The sequence below is a fragment of the Cygnus olor genome, chromosome 7, assembly GCF_009769625.2.
Source record: "Cygnus olor isolate bCygOlo1 chromosome 7, bCygOlo1.pri.v2, whole genome shotgun sequence".
Classification (NCBI taxonomy): domain Eukaryota; kingdom Metazoa; phylum Chordata; class Aves; order Anseriformes; family Anatidae; genus Cygnus; species Cygnus olor.
Genome location: NC_049175.1, coordinates 19,792,433 through 19,810,923, shown reverse-complemented (window position 1 = coordinate 19,810,923; position 18,491 = coordinate 19,792,433). Strand labels below are relative to the sequence as shown.

The following is an 18,491-nucleotide window of genomic DNA, read 5'->3' as shown; positions in this document are numbered from 1 at the left end:
GAAAACAAGTGTCTGAGTGTCTTTGCAGAAAGGGCTTTTTGCCATTAGTGGTGCAGAAGTTGTATCCTGTAAAGGATTGAATTGTGGGACACCAGCTCTTAGCCCTACTGCAGCACCCTTTGTGGATGCAGCTGGGTGTAAATCTTGCTGGCAGAGCCAAAGAGCAAGCTGTTCAGCCTCCTCAGCTCTGCTATCCAAACTACTGCCATCCAAACCCACAAACCATAGCTAAGCCATAGCTACCCCACCTATGGTTTTGGACAGATGTTCCTGACCTTACTATCCTGTTTTGCAGCTTGGCATTCATCAGTTTCAGGCAATATCAGCGAGTCTGGGAAGGGATCCATTCACTTAATTTATCCAGCATATACATTTGCTGCTCTGAGTGAAATCACTTAGTAGTGGGAAACACATAAAGAAGATACATAAGGTTTAATGTAGCAAACTTCAGAAAAAGAGATTACCAGATGTATCTTTGTTCAGTCCGGATCTCTAAAAGAATAATTTTCTAGGCTATTGCAAATTTTTTACATTAATTCACTTTTTTTTTTTTTTTTTTTTTTTTTGTGTACAAATGGAACATGTGGCTTTTTATTCAGTATCATTAATCAGTGCATCACAGATCATCGTGATCCCTGAAACTCTTTTCTCTCCATAGTCTCTCAGTCTCTTCACATACACCCACGCCCATCCTCACCGTGTCCTTTTCCCCTGCGAATGCTGTGACCTTGATTGATGGTGTGGTCTATGTGTCCCTCATAGGTTTCCTGTGCATGAGAGGAGAGTGAGAACGCTGCAGAGCTTCCAGACCTTGCTGGGGGTTCAAGGCAAAAGGCCTCTTTTGTCCCAAACAAAAACTTGGCAGCTGCACAAGCACTCTTATGTCGGTGGTCTCTTCTGGTTAGGGTGAGGGAGTCCCGCACAGCCTTCACATGCTGCCAGCCCCGGCTGCTTTACAGGGAGCAGCAGGGGGGCTCCCTGCTGGTGGACACCAGGTGCATGGCCCTGGACCACCAACAAGCAATGGTGAGCTGCAGGTTGACCCAGAGTCAATCTGTGATGTTCAGAAGCAGGAGGGAAGGAGATAAGGAGGAAACAAGGCCAGTGAAACCATCTGATAGCTACACGCTTTTTTGCTTAAGAGGGGAGTGATGCTACAGCGTGAATCCTTGCTGTGCTGCAGGGTGGCTGGCTGGCTGCTAGGGGGGCAGCCAGCACACAGCATCTTCAGATCACGCTGTGCTGGGTAACTTTGGCTCCTTGTCATCAGGAGAGCATTGCTTGAGAGCTGCCCAGCTCTGGGCATCAGTTTGGCAATAAAAACAGGTATGGCAATGGCTCAGGTAGCCCCTTGCAGCATCAGTTCACCTGACTTACACAACCCTCTCCTTGAGGTGAGCCAGGAGCCCCTTTGTGCTCTCATCTAGAAGTTCTCCATAGAAAAAACAGAGCAGGGAGGGGCTCTTTGGAAGTAGCCCCAGACCCTGTTGGGAAAAGCCACGTCTGCTGCTGGGAGGTGTTGTTGCCACTCCTGTGCCCATTGGGGTGGCCACCAGGTCCAGGAGGCCACCAGCCTGCCCGTGACAGGACCTTGGGGGCACAAGGAGGACTGGACCGGCTGTGTGAGCCCTGGGCTTGATAGTCAAGGCTTGGTTGGCAGTAAGTTGTCAACAATTCAGCAGCTGGATGCTGTCTCTGAACACCTGTGACCCAGAAGAAAACTGAAAGGGTGAGGTTTGGGGGTTGGTTGCTTACTGCAGAGTTGCCAGCTCCCAAGTCTTGTAACACTGTGGTGATGGTGTTTTGTTTTGTTTTGTTTTAAATCTCAGCTGCCAGAGTTAGAGTACCATTGAGAACAGCAGTTTACATTTCTTAGTTCAGTTTCCAAGAGAAGCCAGGTTTACAGGATCAGCATACCTATCCATCTGTCTTTCAATCCCTCCCCAGTGACCCTCAAACCTTCTAGCAGACTGGAAAGAAGGGCCGAAGTTTCAAAGGTATTATGTTTTTATGAACCCTGCAACACCGGGCAAGGGAGGGAAGGAGCGGGATCTTGTTAAAGCCCTCCTGAGGGAAGGAGAGGCAGGACTGGGTTGTCAGCCATGCCTTGTGTTGGCAGCTGCCTGTCCAGCCTGTGCATGCTGGCAGCTCTGTCTGTCTGTCTGTCCGTGGTGCTCCTGCCTGGACAGCTGAGGCACCAGCATCACTTCTGCTGCCTGTAGTGCAGCTTTAGCCTGCCTGCAATTCTTCACTGTTACACACATAACCTGGAAAACAAGAAGCGTTAACAGTCCCTGGTTTCAGAATGCCAGCTGTGGAATATGCCCTGGATAGAAACATTTTAAAAACACGGATCTCTAAATGCTTTTCATTTAACTCAGCTTTGTATTTTCCCACATCTGCCACCTCTTCATCTGGTACCTCAAGGCTCAGCAACACTGCCTTGATATCTCAACATCTGCGTTATACTTCCCATCACAAAACCTCTTCTGAGCTGGGCAGAGCTGCTGCCTATTTTCCTGGTGATGAACAATGAAATTAAGTGACCTGCTACTTCTGCCATGCCCCAGGCTCTCACACAGCGACATATCAGACACACTGGTAAAGTCAGCTGTGGATAAAAAAGGCATTTACTTACCGTGTATATAAGACCAGAAGAAAAAATGAACGCATATAGTCTTTTGACTTATATTGTAGATTCTTGAGAATAAAAGCTACCTTTTGTTTTGATTCTGCAACACGCTGAACAGTGGGAACTTGATCTCAGTTGGGGTCCATATCCTTAGTATTCCACCACCCTATTAACAATTAATAAATGCATAGCAAATGATTGTACCTGTTCTCAAGGGGTTACTACAATGTCTGTTATTTTTGGATTCAATTCATGAATAACAGATTAGGAGCATAGCTTTTCTTCATGCAGCTTTTTTTTTTTTTTTTAAAGAAAAAAAAAGGCATTATGATATCACCTAAAAGTCAGTGAAATCTTATTGGTGTCACATTCCTCTGATATCTCTTTACCTGAAAAGAGAAAAAGAGCATCTCCACATTTCATCTCTTCTAATTGAGTTGTATTTATGGAGAAAAATTTTGTGAGGTATTTCTATTTATCTGAAAGAAAAAATCATCCAAACACTTTCTCTAACAACTGACTGTTTGGATCATTTAGGCAACCTTTTTACTTTTAATAAAATACCTGTGTTTCCATAAAAAATATTTTATAAAGTGATTAAGCCCCTACATAAAAGTTGTATTTGCATTTCATTGCCTGGGAGGTGATTGGTCATCTCCATGCAGCGTTTATTCCTCCCTGTGTTAGCAGGTTCTCGGGTTTCACAATTACAAGGACACAGCCCTGCTATGAAAGCCCATGCTTGGAACAGAGGGACAGAAGGGGATCCACAGAGTTCCCCTAGGGCAGAGCTCAGAAAAAGGATGCACCTTCCTTTGTGCACCCTTCAGCAGGTTCTTGACAAAAAAGACTTGAGAGCAAAGGAGTAGCACCATTTCCAGGAGGGGCAGTCAGCCCTTGTTAGCTTGCAAGGGTTTAGAAGACGTTTGGGAAGACCTATCAGCATATGAGACTTCACCCTGAGCAAATAGTGCCTGACTAACTAGTTTCCTGAGTAAATGGTTTTCTAGACAATGGCAAGGTGAGCTGGATTTATGCAATAAAAGGCAAGGTGAGCTGGATTTTTGCAGCAGTGCCGTGTGGGGAAGGATCAGTTTAACTGGGAAAGGCGGTGGTGAGGAAGACAGTGAAAGGGCAGCAGTGAATGAGCAAAAGTTAACAGCCAGGTCTCGGCTCCAGCATGGCCCTGGAGAGCCAGGGGACCTGCCTGGCTTCTCAGGAGTATACCTTCTTCCCTGCCCCTTCTTCTCCTGTTTAATACCAAGCACAGTATTTATCAGCTAGCAATGCAAGAGAGTCAATGAACTGGTCCCAGGGGGTTAATATAGCTACAGACTCAGTAAAATGCCTAATTACCATGCTGAGGTATGTGAGACTGCAATAACTCATTCAGTTATAGCTCACTTTTCATACTTCAGGATAAAAATCCCCCCTATGGATATAAGTTATTAGTTGTTAGTATTAATATGCATCCCAGGGCATCTGGGAGGCTGGGTCCTAAGGACGAAGAAACTCATTGATTCACCAGCTTCTGCCAGTGTCTCTGGACATGCTAAAGCTTGTAATCAGGGGCAAATTTCTTTAAAGACCAAGTATTGATTTTCAGATGTGTCTTTTAAATGTTAATAGCCTCCCTTCAAAGCTATCACCTTTTTTTTTTTTTTTTAACTGTCCATTTAAAATATTTTGTGCTATCCCATGACTGTTTCATCTGCAACGTGTGTGCCCACATGCATTTTCTAAGAGCAGGTCTGCAGTTCATCTTGCAGCCCAATCAACCCGTGCCCTGGGCAGCCTGCACAGTGGGGTAGCCCTGGCACAAAGGATGCTAAAACCAAAATCTGCCCACAGTGTGTCTGTTTCCAGACTCATGACCCCAGATCCAGACACCAGCTGCACTTCTGCAGCTGAACTTCCACCAGGCTCCCAGCCCCTAGTTTGGCAACTGCTGCTGCAGTTCATCGAAAGTTTGTCAAAACCCATCCAATTCCACAAACCCCACGGTTCCAACAAATCAGCATTTTTCTGCAGAAACCTGTTCTCCTGGAAACTTCCCAACCCAGTCCTACAGAGAGCCATTATTTCTGAAGCACTTTTGTAAACATTTATTGCAGGGTTTTTCTTAATGACAATAGCCACAGACTCTGGCAGAGCTTAGTTTGGCAGTTTGAAAATCACACTCTTTCTTGTGCTTTGGCCAGAGAGAGAAAAGGAAAAAAAAAAAAAAAAATAAAAAAAAAAACCTGTGTGTCTTTCAACACCACCACCGTGGTTTGGCTGCAGGATGTGCTGCAAACACAGTTTCCTGGAGAGGTCCCTGCCTGACACAGCAAGATTGTGGCACTCAGGGCATTGCTCCTAGATAGTGGCAAAGATACTCCACATTAGTGTATCGTCATCCTCTTACAAATCTTCACCATAAAGGACAGTTTAGCAGTGCACAGGGAATTTCAAGTAGTTGGGAAGAAACTCAGCTTGAGATGCCTCCATGGGTTTCCTTTGGTCTTTGCTACAGAAAGGATGTCCGCCTTCCTTTGCCCTCCAGATCCCTTTCCTTACAGATACTTTCCATGCTGAAACATTGTTTTTGCTTTGTGCGATCTCTATGTTCAAACCTCCTCTCCCTCACGTTTGGATGACCCCACCCTGTGCTCCTGAGCTCATCTCAGTACCTAGCACACCTCTGGGGTCTGCCTGCCCTCTATACTTGATCCCTGCTGAAGATCACCCCACACCTGCACACTGCTCATCCACCTGGCTCTACGCTCCCAGATTCCACTTCTGAGCACCTTGAAAGCCATTTATTCAGTCCCTTTGGGCTGCTGGAGGCTTTCCCCTACAAATGAAGGGCTGATGGTGCATTTGATTTCTTCCTACTGCCAGATCACACTCTGAGCAGCAGACCATTGTTGCAGAAGAAAAGTATGCAGGAGTTTTACAACCTTGCTGCTCTTTGAGCATAATAGTTTAGTGAGTGTAACATATAACCGAGAGGAAAAGCAGCCAGAACACTTCCAGAGCCTTTTACAGATGAGCTAGTTACAGCTTGTCCTTGTATTGCTGCTGCGTAGGGGTCAGGCAAGATGGAAAAAAGCCTCATCTCTGCAGGGGTCCCTGTGCAAGTGCCGAATCTGCTGCTGATCCATGCCAGCCTGAGTGGTGACATTGCTCTGCGGAGCGAGACAAAGTGCTACAACCCAGCCTTGTACCTAAAGCTCACTTCAGGCTTCCTTAATAAGTGCAGTCGCATTTAATGTAGACACCCAAGTGAAACTAAGCTGCATGTTTGTGTGGTTAGGGCAGCAAATGGAGAAAGTAATAATGATTTGCATCAGGTGCCTCTAATGTGTCCACTTTTTCTGTTTCTTGCAGTATCTGTAACACTGAATTACAGCCCAGAACACACTTTCCTCTAAACCTACTTCAGAGGTAGTAGAAACCACACAGAACAGAACTGCATAACCCTCTTTCCTCCTTAAATCATTTCATATTTCACAGGTCCTAGAGAATGCTTTGCAGTTCAGGAGAACGGTCGCTCTGGGACACCACACATCCCATTTTAAATAATAGCCCAAGTGTTGCCTGGAGGAATATTAGTAACATTTGCCAATTTTAAAAGGCTTGTAAAAGAATTTCCCATTATAGGATTTCACAAAGCAGCTATTTCAGTATCATTTATGCCTTGTTATGTTTCAACATCTCTCTAAGTTTATATGTAATTTCTAAAATAGGAAAACGCTTGCTCTGGTAGAGGCTTTCCAATATTCTATCTAGAAAAGATTTTACTCCAAGTTTCTGGTACCTGCATTTGGATTGAGCTCTCTGGTCCTACAGAATCATTAGCATCCTCCAAAGAGTGCCATGACAGCTGCCTGCACGGCTCACAGTGGGCAGACTGTGAGGTCAGGAGCGGGGAGGGCTTGCTAGTCAGCTGCTATGAGATGCTACAGTCCCCTGGGATTTCTTTGTGACTCACAAGGCAACAAGGCGTGACTGCCTCCAGGGAAACCAGGAAGGGCTGTGAGCCCAGCCTGGCCAAGGCTGGTACCAGTTTTGGTGCTGGGGACCCATTGCTGGAGGATGTTTCCTCCACATAGCCACTCCAGCTGTGACAGCTGTAACATAGCTGGGGCACAAAGGAGACCCCCACAGAGCCACCCCAATGCCAGCACTGCTTCAGTGGGATCACTGTGGAGAGTCAGAGGAGGATGCTGTCAGGGCAAGGCTAGTCTTGTCATGGTCCTTGCCCTGGGCAGGACTTTGCTTTGCCTTTCCTCTCCTTCCCTGTTCTGCAGGCTTTCAGGAGCCAGCAGCCATGCCTCTGCTGCTCTGCCCCAGCAGCCTGCCTGGCTGCCTGAGCACCGTACTGGAGGCATGGGGAGCTGCACAGATGGGGAGTGAAGCAGAATGATCCCAGATGTATTTGCTGATGCACAGCTGGGTCTGCAGCAGGTGTGAACATCAGGGCTCAGCATACGGCAGCAGTGGGTGTGAGACAGCAGAAATCCTGATGATAATGCTGATGTCCTCCCTGCACAGGCTGGCACAACGTTTTGGGTCACTAACTCTGAACACCTGTGTGAAACATGCTTTTAAATACTTCTGGAGAAGGCTCACCTGTTGCTTTCTCCTATCACTTGCTAGGCCAGAGGGTGCTGCAGGCCTGAGTCTTCTCAGCCTGAAGAGGAATTTGAATTCAGGGGTCTCAACTTGTGCTCTGTGCACATCCCAGTTACGTAAATGGGGGGCGGGAAGGATGTCTCTTTCCTTCTCTAAAAGAAAAGTAACCTTAATTTTGGAGTGTGAACTTCTTGGTGAGAAGCCTTCTCCAAGCATGCCTTGCCTCTTCTGGGATTCAAGAGACTGGTGTCCAGTTTGACTGCCCCCCTTGGTATGAGGTAAGTGCCCAGTGGATTGGACTCTGGGAACTTAGGCTTTGTTGAGAAGTGGAAATGTTGGCATTAAGGGAATATAAAGCCAAGGAGTGAAACTTCCATGTGGTTCATGTGGTTGCTGAAATGAGAGTGGCTTTCTGGTCAGCAAAACTGGACCTATGCACCTCAGATTATGCTTTGACATTGAAGGGCTTGGTGGCACTCCCAGGAAAGCTCCCTCACGGGGCTCACCGTGCAGTCACAGTTGGGAGGTCATTGTGCTGCGCTGCTGGGTGAGAGCTCCTAACCCTTCATCTTACCTTCTGGGGCTTGTGTGGGGTACATGAGAGCTCTGGCTTGTTCCAGACAAACAGTACAAAGGTTCAAGGACATCCATCCTGCCTTTACTGTATGAGAGCCAGCCCAACGCAATGTGCCCACGCCTCAGCTCTTCCAGTTCCCAGCCGCAGCGTAACCTCACCTCCCTGGGGATGCAAATGGAGGCACCAGCTGAACTGCTGGGGCTGCTGTGGTACAAGCACGCTCTGTGCTGCTGTCTGGGGCTTGTAAATTTCAGTGCAGAAGCAGGGCACAAAGCCATGGATAGTAACATCTTAAACCACTTCAGGGAGCCTTCCCAGAGCTCATTTGTCAGAGTCCGAGGTCTTCAGCTGAACATGATCTTTGCTGAGCAGAAGGCATCAGGGCTGCATGAAAACACTGGAGATATTTTAAAGTGTAACCACAAAGTGCAAGACAAGAACCACAGCTGCTTTTATATACACAAACCTCAGGGGAATCTTTCCCATTTCCCCAAAGCCCCAGGCATTTGAACCCTGAGAGGCATTTGTGCACGCCTGGGTTGTCACCTCTTGTGTGCTTTCACCCTGAAACAGGTATAAGGCACTGCTAGATCCAGCAGTCCTCAAAATGCTGAGAAAAAGGTGAAGATGAGCATAAGGGACGTGGAGGACAGGGAGAGGAGTGGCTTTCACTGCAAGTGCTTGGAAATGTCACTTCACAATGAAAAAGTACATAACTTAAAAGCAAATTAAGAGCACGGCAGCAGTCAGTGCTAGAGTGAGTTGGAATGGCAGGCAGGGTAGGTGGCAGCAGGGAGTTTGGTGGGCTGGGGAATAGCGTGTGCTTTGGTGCTGCATGGAACTTGTGCGCGATCCTGGCAGCAGCTGTGCCTTGGTTCCCTGCACCATGAGATGGAGAACATTTCCTTATCTCATGGTGCTATTGTAATTTTTAATTCATATCCATAAATCACTGTGAGAGCTCATGTAGTAGTATCAATTTACTGTGGAGCTGAAAATGATATAATCATTTTTTGATAAGGCACAAGATAAATATTTTTCCAAGTGAGAACCCCAATTAAGTATCATTTTGAAGAGATCATAGCCTAAGCAGCCTAATATTGAAACAGGGTGTTAGCTAACCACAAAAGAGTTTTCCATGTCCAGAGCTGGATCTCCAACTTGTGAACTTACAGCCTAGAGGCATAATGGCTTTCTATCAAATCTGCCACGTGTTAGAATAAAATACCAGTGACTGTAATCCTAGGGAAGAATCCAAAGTCTGCAATAGACCTAAAGGAGAAGGAAGTGGGCAGCAGAGCTCTCTGCATTTCGGAAATGTTTACTTGACAAATATTTAGCGAGCTTGGAGGTATTTTTGAGAAAAAAAATGTCATGGGTTCATGTTGATGAATGTTTTGCTACTGATTAAATCTGAGCCTGTATAAACTGTGTGGTGACAAAGAAACCTGAGACTGTAATGAGGAAACAGTTGGGTAGGATGTGAGAGATTGAAACCACAGATATTGCCATCCCCAGGAGAAATGCTTTATTCTAAGGACTGGAAATTAGTTTGGGACTATTGGATTCCATTCAGAAATAAGTCCTATTATGTACAATATCTCCTAATCTTTATCCCAGAAATTGCCTTGAAAAGCCAAATCTTGTATTGCAGTAATTAAAGGAAAACATATGTGAAACAAGATGCCTATTTCTTGTCTGGACTCTCATTAGCCTGTCCACCATAAAACACCACTGCAGCTCCAATCAGTATAGATCAACATCCCTCTACACATCCCCAGATAGAGAGTGGCTTTGAGCATTTTATAGACACAGTATTTCCAAGGCACTCAGTTTTGTCCAACCTGGCCTCATTCTTCAATATTCATTTACTTATGCAGCTATCCTTCTTTGTGCAGCAGTCCCATTAACTTCACTGGGACAATGAACTCAAGCAAGTCCCCAAATTGTTGTTGAACCATCATGCTTGGCATTTACCTTTTAATATAGAGTTGTGGTTTTTTTCGTTTGTTTTTAACGTGGAGTAATTTTTTTTTAACATGGAGCCGAAAGTTTTGATAAGTGGTAATCTGAACATAAGTACCCGAGCTCTGACTCGGACCCTTAATAAAGCGACACTCAATGTGCAATATTGTTGGACTTCAGGCTGCTAATATAATAGGTTCACCTGGCCATCAAAGCTGGTTTAGTTTTGAAAAGTTAGGCCTAATTTTATTCAAAAAGAACAAATAACTTGCTGCAATATGTTTGTCTTTCTGGGGTAAAAGTCTGCCATACCTTGAGTAATTTCCATTTGACATTAATAAACATTTTATTGCAACACACTTAAGCCATGTTGTATATCTGTGCTCAGCAATATCGATACCCAAAGGTCGGGGCTGAGTGAAATGGCCTAGATCCCATGAAAATACAAATAAGACCTGCGGTAAACCAAAGTCTGAGTTTCACATGTGCACAGATATACTTGGTCATTGGAGTTTTTCGAATATTTCCTTCCAGAGACTTTTCTTGTAGCTCTGGTGGCTGTTGCAAAATTCTGTTCTTTGTAAGTAAAAGTTAATTATGCTAGTGTCATACCTGTTCTGTTTGTGAGAGGTAGGGCTGTGATGGGCGCAGGGGCAGCAGGTGGGGTTTGGCCAGGGCACATCCCCACTGGGCAGTGAGGAGCACAAGGCAACCTCTCCACCTCCACAGGACTGCGGTGAGGAGTCAGCCACCGGCAAAACTCCCATCACCCGTGTTTCCAGAGTTGGAAACCCCATAAGGAGAAGAAATCAATGGTTAGAGCCATTTCTAATGGTGCCTCGACCTTTTACTGTTGGGATTTCAAACCACAGGAAAGGAGTGAATGATGCAGGTTAAAATAGAAGCATAGCTGGGAAAGTTGTGTTCAGTGGGTAGCTTTGCGGACTCAGGCCCTTCCTGCTCATGCTCAGATATTTCTCTCCTCATTACATCTGATATTATGAGTCTGCAATCGGAGATTACATTATAGAGTGGGAGTATTGCTGTAGTCAATGCAGAGACATGCTCATTCTTTTCATAGTTACTTTTCCCAAAATGCTGTGAAACCTCCAAGTTTGTACTGATAGTCTGGATAATTGTTATGCCTTATGGAGAGCATGAATTTGATCCAAATCTGGTGTCCTTTTTGTTTTGGTTTGTGGTTGTGGGTGTGTGTTTATTTTTGGCAAACATGGGTGAGATATGCACCTAACTCCTTCAAACTATGATGTGAAATCAAAATGTTTTGGTTCATATTCTTTTTAATTCACCTTAGTTCATTATCTGGGAAAGCTCTAATTCCATATCCAGGGTAAAGTCTGAAATTTAAAAATAGACAAGTTCCCAAAAGGGAACGAGAAGAGTTCAGCAGAACCAGGCTCTCTCTGCAAGGCAGGACATTTGCAGGCAGTTGGTGTTAGGAAGAAGGGGCTGGATGCAGATGCTGTGCCATGACTGCTGACCCTGAATCATCCCTCGGTCCCTTGGTAAACACGTGTGCTGCCTGTACTTAGTGCTCTCCCACTGCTTTCCTTTGAGTCCTTGGAACAGTTTCACCCAGGAGCAAAGCTTTCATTGCTCACATTTCTAAGTGCTCTAAAATCCACCTGTGCATCTTAGAAACCTTTTCGGGGGGGGGGGGTGGGGGGGGGGGGGGGGAAGGAATTAAATGGTTTTAACACCTTTAAAACCATTATAGGAGTAAGAGGATGGACTGAGAGACTGGTAAATATTGCTATGGGTTAATGGACTCGGGGCCCAGAACTGTAACAACTGCATTTTTGATTCATAGATGAAAAAGTATTTTTAGAATAGTATAAGAAATAAAGTGATTCTTTTTGTTTGTTTCATGGCGTGCCATTTGAAATGTTCCCTGAACTAAAGTTTCATTCCCAGGCTTTTTCTCCCCATTTTCAAATAAATTTAGATGAAAGTGGAAACAAACTATAGTGGTCACAAAGAAACAGTAGTTTTGTCTGGAAAACAATAAAATGAAACAGCTGGACTTTATCAAAGTATTCTTCTCTCCTCTCCTTTTTCTTTTTTTATTTTTTTGGCAGATATTTTATTCTATGAACATGACAATATTGGTGCAAACTTAACCAGAGGCACCAACCTTCCTCACAATGCTCCTGTCCCACCGTAGCTGCAATGACATCCTTAGCTCTGCTTCCTGGGGTCATTTGGCCAGGAGGCTCCTCTGGCCCTTCTTATAGCCAGGAGCGGATTCTAATATTCAGACTTCTCTCAAGGCATGTGGCTGGGGAAATTGTCTTCAAATTTGGTAGGGCCTGGGGCAGAACTGGGAATGGAAACTAGGGATAATGTGATTAAGGGTCTGCAGAGACAGAGCAATCCCTCAAACAAACTGAGGCTTCATGTTCAAACTGCATAAAATCTGGCTCAAGTAGATTGCTTCTAAAGTAATTATTCTGGGAAACAAGCTAGAATAAGGCTTGCAGGAACAATCTGCAGCCACTATGTGAACAGTTTCTCTTCCTGACCAGCCCAAAGACAGATAACTCGTGTGGCTACTTATCTTCATTGAGCACCCAGACAAGGCTGAGCATCTCTGCCCTTTCCATGCTCTGTGAGTTATCCAGGGAAAGCAGCCCAGCAGAAAACCTCCAGCAGTCATTGATCACACAGCTGGAGTCCAGCAGAGACCGAAGAATTAGGGTTAGGATGATAAGAGAGCTATGCTTTGCTCAACTGCTGCCTCAGCTACATGCAGCCAATATTCTGCCTCCTCTCAGCCTTCAACCCTGTTCATTTTGGTTAAAAAAGAGAACAATTGAAAAGTTTGATCTGTGCTAAGGTTTTTCCATCTCTCTGGTCAGGAAAGGTGCTGATCAAATATGCTTCATCTGTAGCAGGTGCAAGAGACTTGTCTGACAGGAGATGTGGAAACTATAGCCATCCAGCTACCTGCGTGGCTGCAAGAAAAACTCCAAGCCTCGTGCAGCCAAAATCTCCCAGGAGCAATCCAGACCTGTGCCGAGTGCTGCCTGGAGGGTGCTGAGTTCCTTGCTCTCCCACAGGTGATTTTCCTCTTCCAGTACCTCCCAAGAAGAGGCACAGAAAGGGTGCTGCAGCTCTGAAACCTAACTCATTCTGCTTGTGCCCCCCTCTATTTAGTTAGGAAAGTGGTAAACATTGCGGAGATTAACCTTGTAACCTCAGCTAATTCATGTTAAGTTAGTAAAATGGAGCAGAATCTATTAACGATCAGCATTTGTGGCTTTCTGGGCCTTTTAAGCTCATTTCTTTGCAATGCAAACCTCCCTCTCCAATGATTTGTTCGGCTTTAAGTCCCCTGAATTCCAAGCTTTTATGTTATTACAAGTTTCCCTTTACTGACCGTGTCTGTGCCAGCAGGTGCATGAACTGGGAGGCCCATGGCAATGTGCATTTTTTTTTACTTCCAAACAGACTTTTTTTTTCCTGGTTCTTAGCAATTCTGGAGCTATTACGTGATATGTGGCTATTAAGGCTACAAGAGGAGAGAGACGTCAGTTCTAAGCCTGTAACTACTACTATCAAGAAGGCTACTGCATAATTGGTATTTGAAATGCGTGTGCCAGCTGGGACAGCTGCACATGTGGACAAATACCAGTTAAGGAATAAAGAGACACAATTCTGCTAAGAACATGCAAGATACCTTAACCAAAATATTTGTTTGCATCAGAAACATTCACCTTAATGTCAGTGCAGGAGATAGGGGCTGTCACTTGGCAAGGAGCGTGCTTCTCTCCATCAGCTCTGAGGCTGGTGAGGTGCTTGTACCCTGAGATGCTGCCTGCTGCTTCGCCTGGTTTTGGTTACATGCTATGATTTATTTCTGGCAGGAAATGTACATGAGGTGATGGCTGTGATCAGTCAAACAGGGCCTTTGAGAGAGGGAAGGCAAGCTCTGGTAGCTTCATGAAAAAAAGATGACTCAGTTGGGTTGCCATTCAACTGTGTGTACACAGTCCTGCTCAGAACTATTTCTGGTTTTATTTAAGTGTTCCAAGAGCAGTGGAAGTCCATTTACAGGAAATCAAATATCAGACAATAGGGACCTACCTCAGCAGGAAAAAGCACAGGCTTTTATTTACAAGGAACTAATTCTTCCAAGCAAGGGTGAGCGCCAGAGGCAGTGACAGACTCCCTTTCCATTCCCGAACGGCTGCTAAAAGGGACAGACATTGCACCCTGTCAAAATGTTTACATATGGCCTCCCCAGCATCCAAACCTGCTGTCGCTGAGAGCCAGAAGTGAGCAATAAATAACACCACTGACTTTCACCTTGCTGTAAAAGCTTTCATCTTAGCGGGCAGGAAACCTTTTCTAACACACTTCACACCTTGAGAAAATCCTTTTGCATTAGGATGTGGGAACTGAAGTGGCCTTCAAGAGAGGTGTTGATACACAAGGGGACCTAGTCCAAAGACCATTAATTTGCATCCTCACTCTGTCAAAGGATGAGGCTTCAAGAACAAGATGCTTTCGTACCATGCTCAGCCTTCACTTCTCCTTTCTGGGAAGAGAAGGCTCTTAGGAGGAGGACTGAGATTTCAGGGACTGTGGTGGGGAAAATAGATTTCAATTTTCATGTCTCAGTCCTTGCAAGCTGTTAAAATTTGACTATTATAGATACAGACTTGCTGATGCTCCCAGGGCTTTTGTAGGTTGTCAGTGCTCTTAGCAGGCTGAGATGTCAGGGTTATTTGCTGCGGGCTCTTGTCCTCTGCCAGCTCTTCAAATAAAAGCGCTCCCACACCCACTTGTTCTTCTTAGTACCTCTGCAAGGGCTCTCCTGCCTGCAGGCTTTTATAGCCTGTGGTCTGTTTATGGGTTTAGCTTTATAGCCAGCCTAATTAGCTGCGGTGATAAGGATAATTAGGTAATTAGGATAATTTGGATAGCACAGTATGAGGCTTTTCAAACCTTTCTTCTGGAGAGCTTTGTCTGCCACAGCATAGTCAGTTACACTTATCTAATCTCATGGAAAACAAAAAGCCCATATATCTCTGAGAGTGATTGATGGGGGAAGAGTTAACATCCAAGCTGAAGTATGAGCTGAGAGTGAGTAACCTTGAAACACAATCTGTGAGGGCAGAGCTGTAACACTGAACTCGCACAGCCACAGCTGATGCATAAGCAACATGATAGCTTCCTCTTATCCTGCAGGTTACCACATCAGGACTTGGATCCTCTTTCTAATCTGCTAGCTTTTGACAGAGACAGTGATGAACCACTAGGGGAAAAAAAAAAAAGGACCAAAAAAAAGAAATTCTCCATCCCTTGATATCTTCAAATCCAAACTGGATGCTTTCCTGAAAGATACACTCCAGCCAAATATAACTTGTAAGCCACACCAGGAATGACTAGAAACTCTATCATTCCTTGGAGATGCTGGGACTACAAGGTCTCAAGCCTCTCTTTTCTGAATGTCTGTGAATCAATGAACTTTCTCTTACAGCTTTTTTCTGCCATTTCCTTTTCTCTGTATTTCCTAATCTAGATGTTGTGAGAGTGGAAGTAGGATCAGCAGTGGGGTCATAATTGCAAAGAGAGGAACTTAGGTACAAAAACTTGGAAACCTTTCTCTCCTCGTAATCAGGATTGTTGACCATCATGCAGGAAGTAAATACCTCATTTTTTTTCAAGGGGTGAAGTATTGTCCAAAGCTCACAGAGGACCAAAAGCAAGATATAAACTGGGAATAAACAGGGAATTTGAAAAGAACCAAACAGGGGAAGTGGACATTAAAAGCCTGGTTGAATTTCCCACATTTGTTGGAAGAGAATATTGAACAACCACAGGATCCTAGACTGAGGGAGGAAGAAGATATAGGACCTATAAAACATGGTTAATGTTCATGGAAAAAGAAAGAAATGTGAAGACAGGTGACTGATGAAGTTTCTTGGGTATTAACAGAGGATGATTCAGCATGGAGAAGAGCAGCCAGGCTGTGGTCTGTCATTTGCTGCTCTGAGCTGCCCCCAGGAATTTTCCTCTTCGTCACTATACTGAAAATCTGAAAAAGCTGACTGAGGGAGTGAAATGAAGGGAGACAACCTTCACAACCAGAACATCACACTCCCAGGGACGGGGGAACAGACGCAGGTGCAGATGCAGATCTCCTCTTTTCTGTGCTGTGATGTGGAGCCCACATCTGGAGACAGGAGGGTGTGGAAGGATCCCAGCTGTGAGGTGGGACTGTGCAGCCCTTCAAATGTGGCCAGCTGGCCAGGGCTCAGTCCTGACAGATGAGCTGCAGAGCAGGTATGAAGCTGAAATGCTGGGAAGCCACACAAGCGCCTGCTATTCTGTAATGCTGGGCCTGCCTGAGGGCATAGAGAGCAAAATGCTTTCCTAACAAATAGTTTCACTGAGGTTTTAAACTGGAGACCGGCAATGATCCAATATACGTAGAGAAAACATGCCAAATACAAGCTGAATTATAAGAAACTAGGGGCTGGATCTCCTCTATCTGCAGTATATTTGATCTAGGGGGCCACGCAGCACTGATGCGGTAGAAGTCTCTTGACTTCTCCACAAGGATTGGTCGATCCATGCATCATTCCTGGAGAAGAAAAAGCTGCATTCCCTCTCGCTGCTGCAAAGCAGATGAATCCAGGATTTCCTGGTCAGGAAGGACCAGGCGTTCTCCAAGACAAGCAGAAATCTTTGGGCATGCCTAAAAGCCAAACCAGTGGTGAGCTTTCCCCAGTTGTCTCCTGGGTTCTTTAGGTTTGTTGTTCTGTAGGCAGATACGCTGCAATTAACTGGACTGACTGCCCAAATATCTCTATGGCTGTTGGAGGGCTTGCAGACTTTCCTAAATAAAAGCCATGATCTGCTTCTGAATCGTTTCAGCGATTCGCACTGTATTTATGAACTCAGATGAATGCCTCTAGTCTATTCTTTCCATTAAGTCACTCTTGGCTTCTATATGTAGCTGAGTCTTGCAACAGACCTTACTCTTAATCAGCACTGACTGGAGCTGCTCAGGATATTTTAGCTGAAGTGATTTTTCCCTCAAAAGATGTCATTTTGAGTCCTTTTTTTTTTTTCACAATAATCAGTAGTGATGGTGACTTTTCTCACCAATATTTCTAACTCTTTCCACAGGAAAAGAAAAAAAAAATCAATACTCTTTCCTGTCTGAGTTATTTGCTGACATTCCTGTGTCATTCAATCTTCCAACTGGCATGTCATAACCTATTGTAGAAGTGTTGCGGCAGTTGATATGTTCTGGGATGAAAAAGAAGGATGTGTGTGGGGAGGTGAAGCAAATGGGAAAGTGGACACAAGCACACAGTCCCTTCATCAAGTGAAATGATACATGACATAATGACCAGCATAGGATGTGATAGTTATGTTATAATACCTGCTATAATAGCCGTGGGAAAAATATATTTTTATTTTTGTTTTATTTTATTCTTAAACAAATAAGGGCAGCTGTACTCAGCAATGATTGAAACTTCCTGTCTTCTCTGGTTTATGTCTTCTACCAGTTGTTATATTTTAGCATTTGGAACAAAAAGTGCTCATAAACTGTGTGAGCAGCTATTGTTTAAATATTTTAAAATGATTCCCAGTGAAGACTAGAATGGCTGTGTCTCAAGAAATGATGTAAAAATAATAAAAGTAACATAAGAATAATATATAGGAGAACATTCAATCTTCTCCCTAAAAAAGACTTTTTCCTTTTTTTTCCTGAATGCATAGCTCACTGAAGAAAGCATTCAGTCCTTTTTCTTTTTTTTTTCCACTCTAGTCAAAGTGAAAAAAGATTTTCAAATTTGGAACTGATGAGAAAACTAATAACTGTACCTATCTTCAGAACTGCCATGGAAATGCAACATTTTGTCGGCACTTGATGACTACTGTCCTGTGTATGTATTCAAAGGAGTGTTGGAGCTCCCAGGCTGAAGTAGACCAATGCTGTTCTCCTTGAGTTTTTCTTTCACTAGTAATAGCCAGCACCTAGTTCTCCTTTAGTCATTAAGGCTCATTTAACCTTCTTTCTTTAGGACTGAGTGTTCCTTTCAAATGTATGTTATCAATACCCACTGCTAGTTTAGGTACTACTGTTATCTCTATAAATGTCTCCTCTCTTTCTTAGTTCTCCCTCAGTGATATTGTCTGGAAATAAATTCCACTATGCAAAAATAAAATTCAAAGGGAAAGCATGTCCTTTTACTGGCTTTGAATTTGTTTTTACTGAATTGCCTTTTTTTTTTAATAAGGTGACCAAGGGGATCCACATTTCCCAGTCTCCCTTCCCTGACACTTCATTGACTCATACAGTTTATCATCTATTTCTCCTCTTCGGGGGGGGGGGGGGGGGGGTGTTATTAATAAAATAATTAAAAAAAAAAAAAATGTTTAACAGTCTCTTCTCAAAGACTTCACTTCTAGTCCTTCATTATTTTCATTACAACCTTCATTATTTTCATTACAATTATCCAAAGTCTGGGCATGGAAGATTTTTTTGAGACAAGTAAGCAGGAATGTACATTAGAACTGGCTCGAAATTTGCGTGTTTTCAGCAGAATGATGAAAATGAGTTGGCTGCAACAACGTATGGTGAAGACACATTCCATTTTTTAATCTAGAACAAGTGAAAAAAGAGTCAATAGTGCTACATTTTATCATTTAAAA

The 18,491-nt window shown here is 44.2% G+C and overlaps 2 long non-coding RNA genes across 2 annotated transcripts; one reads left to right on the top strand and one right to left on the bottom strand.

Moving 5' to 3' along the window:
• Positions 1-498: 498 nt before the first annotated feature.
• LOC121073514 lies at positions 499-6,551 on the bottom strand. The gene is made up of 3 exons (XR_005821765.1): positions 6,435-6,551; positions 2,719-2,798; positions 499-767 (listed from the first exon to the last, which is right to left on the bottom strand). It is a non-coding gene; the product is annotated as an uncharacterized LOC121073514 (long non-coding RNA).
• Positions 6,552-6,663: 112 nt separating this feature from the next.
• LOC121073389 lies at positions 6,664-18,093 on the top strand. Its single transcript, XR_005821674.1, has 3 exons — positions 6,664-7,530; positions 15,343-16,539; positions 16,956-18,093. It is a non-coding gene; the product is annotated as an uncharacterized LOC121073389 (long non-coding RNA).
• The last annotated feature ends 398 nt before the right edge of the window (positions 18,094-18,491 follow it).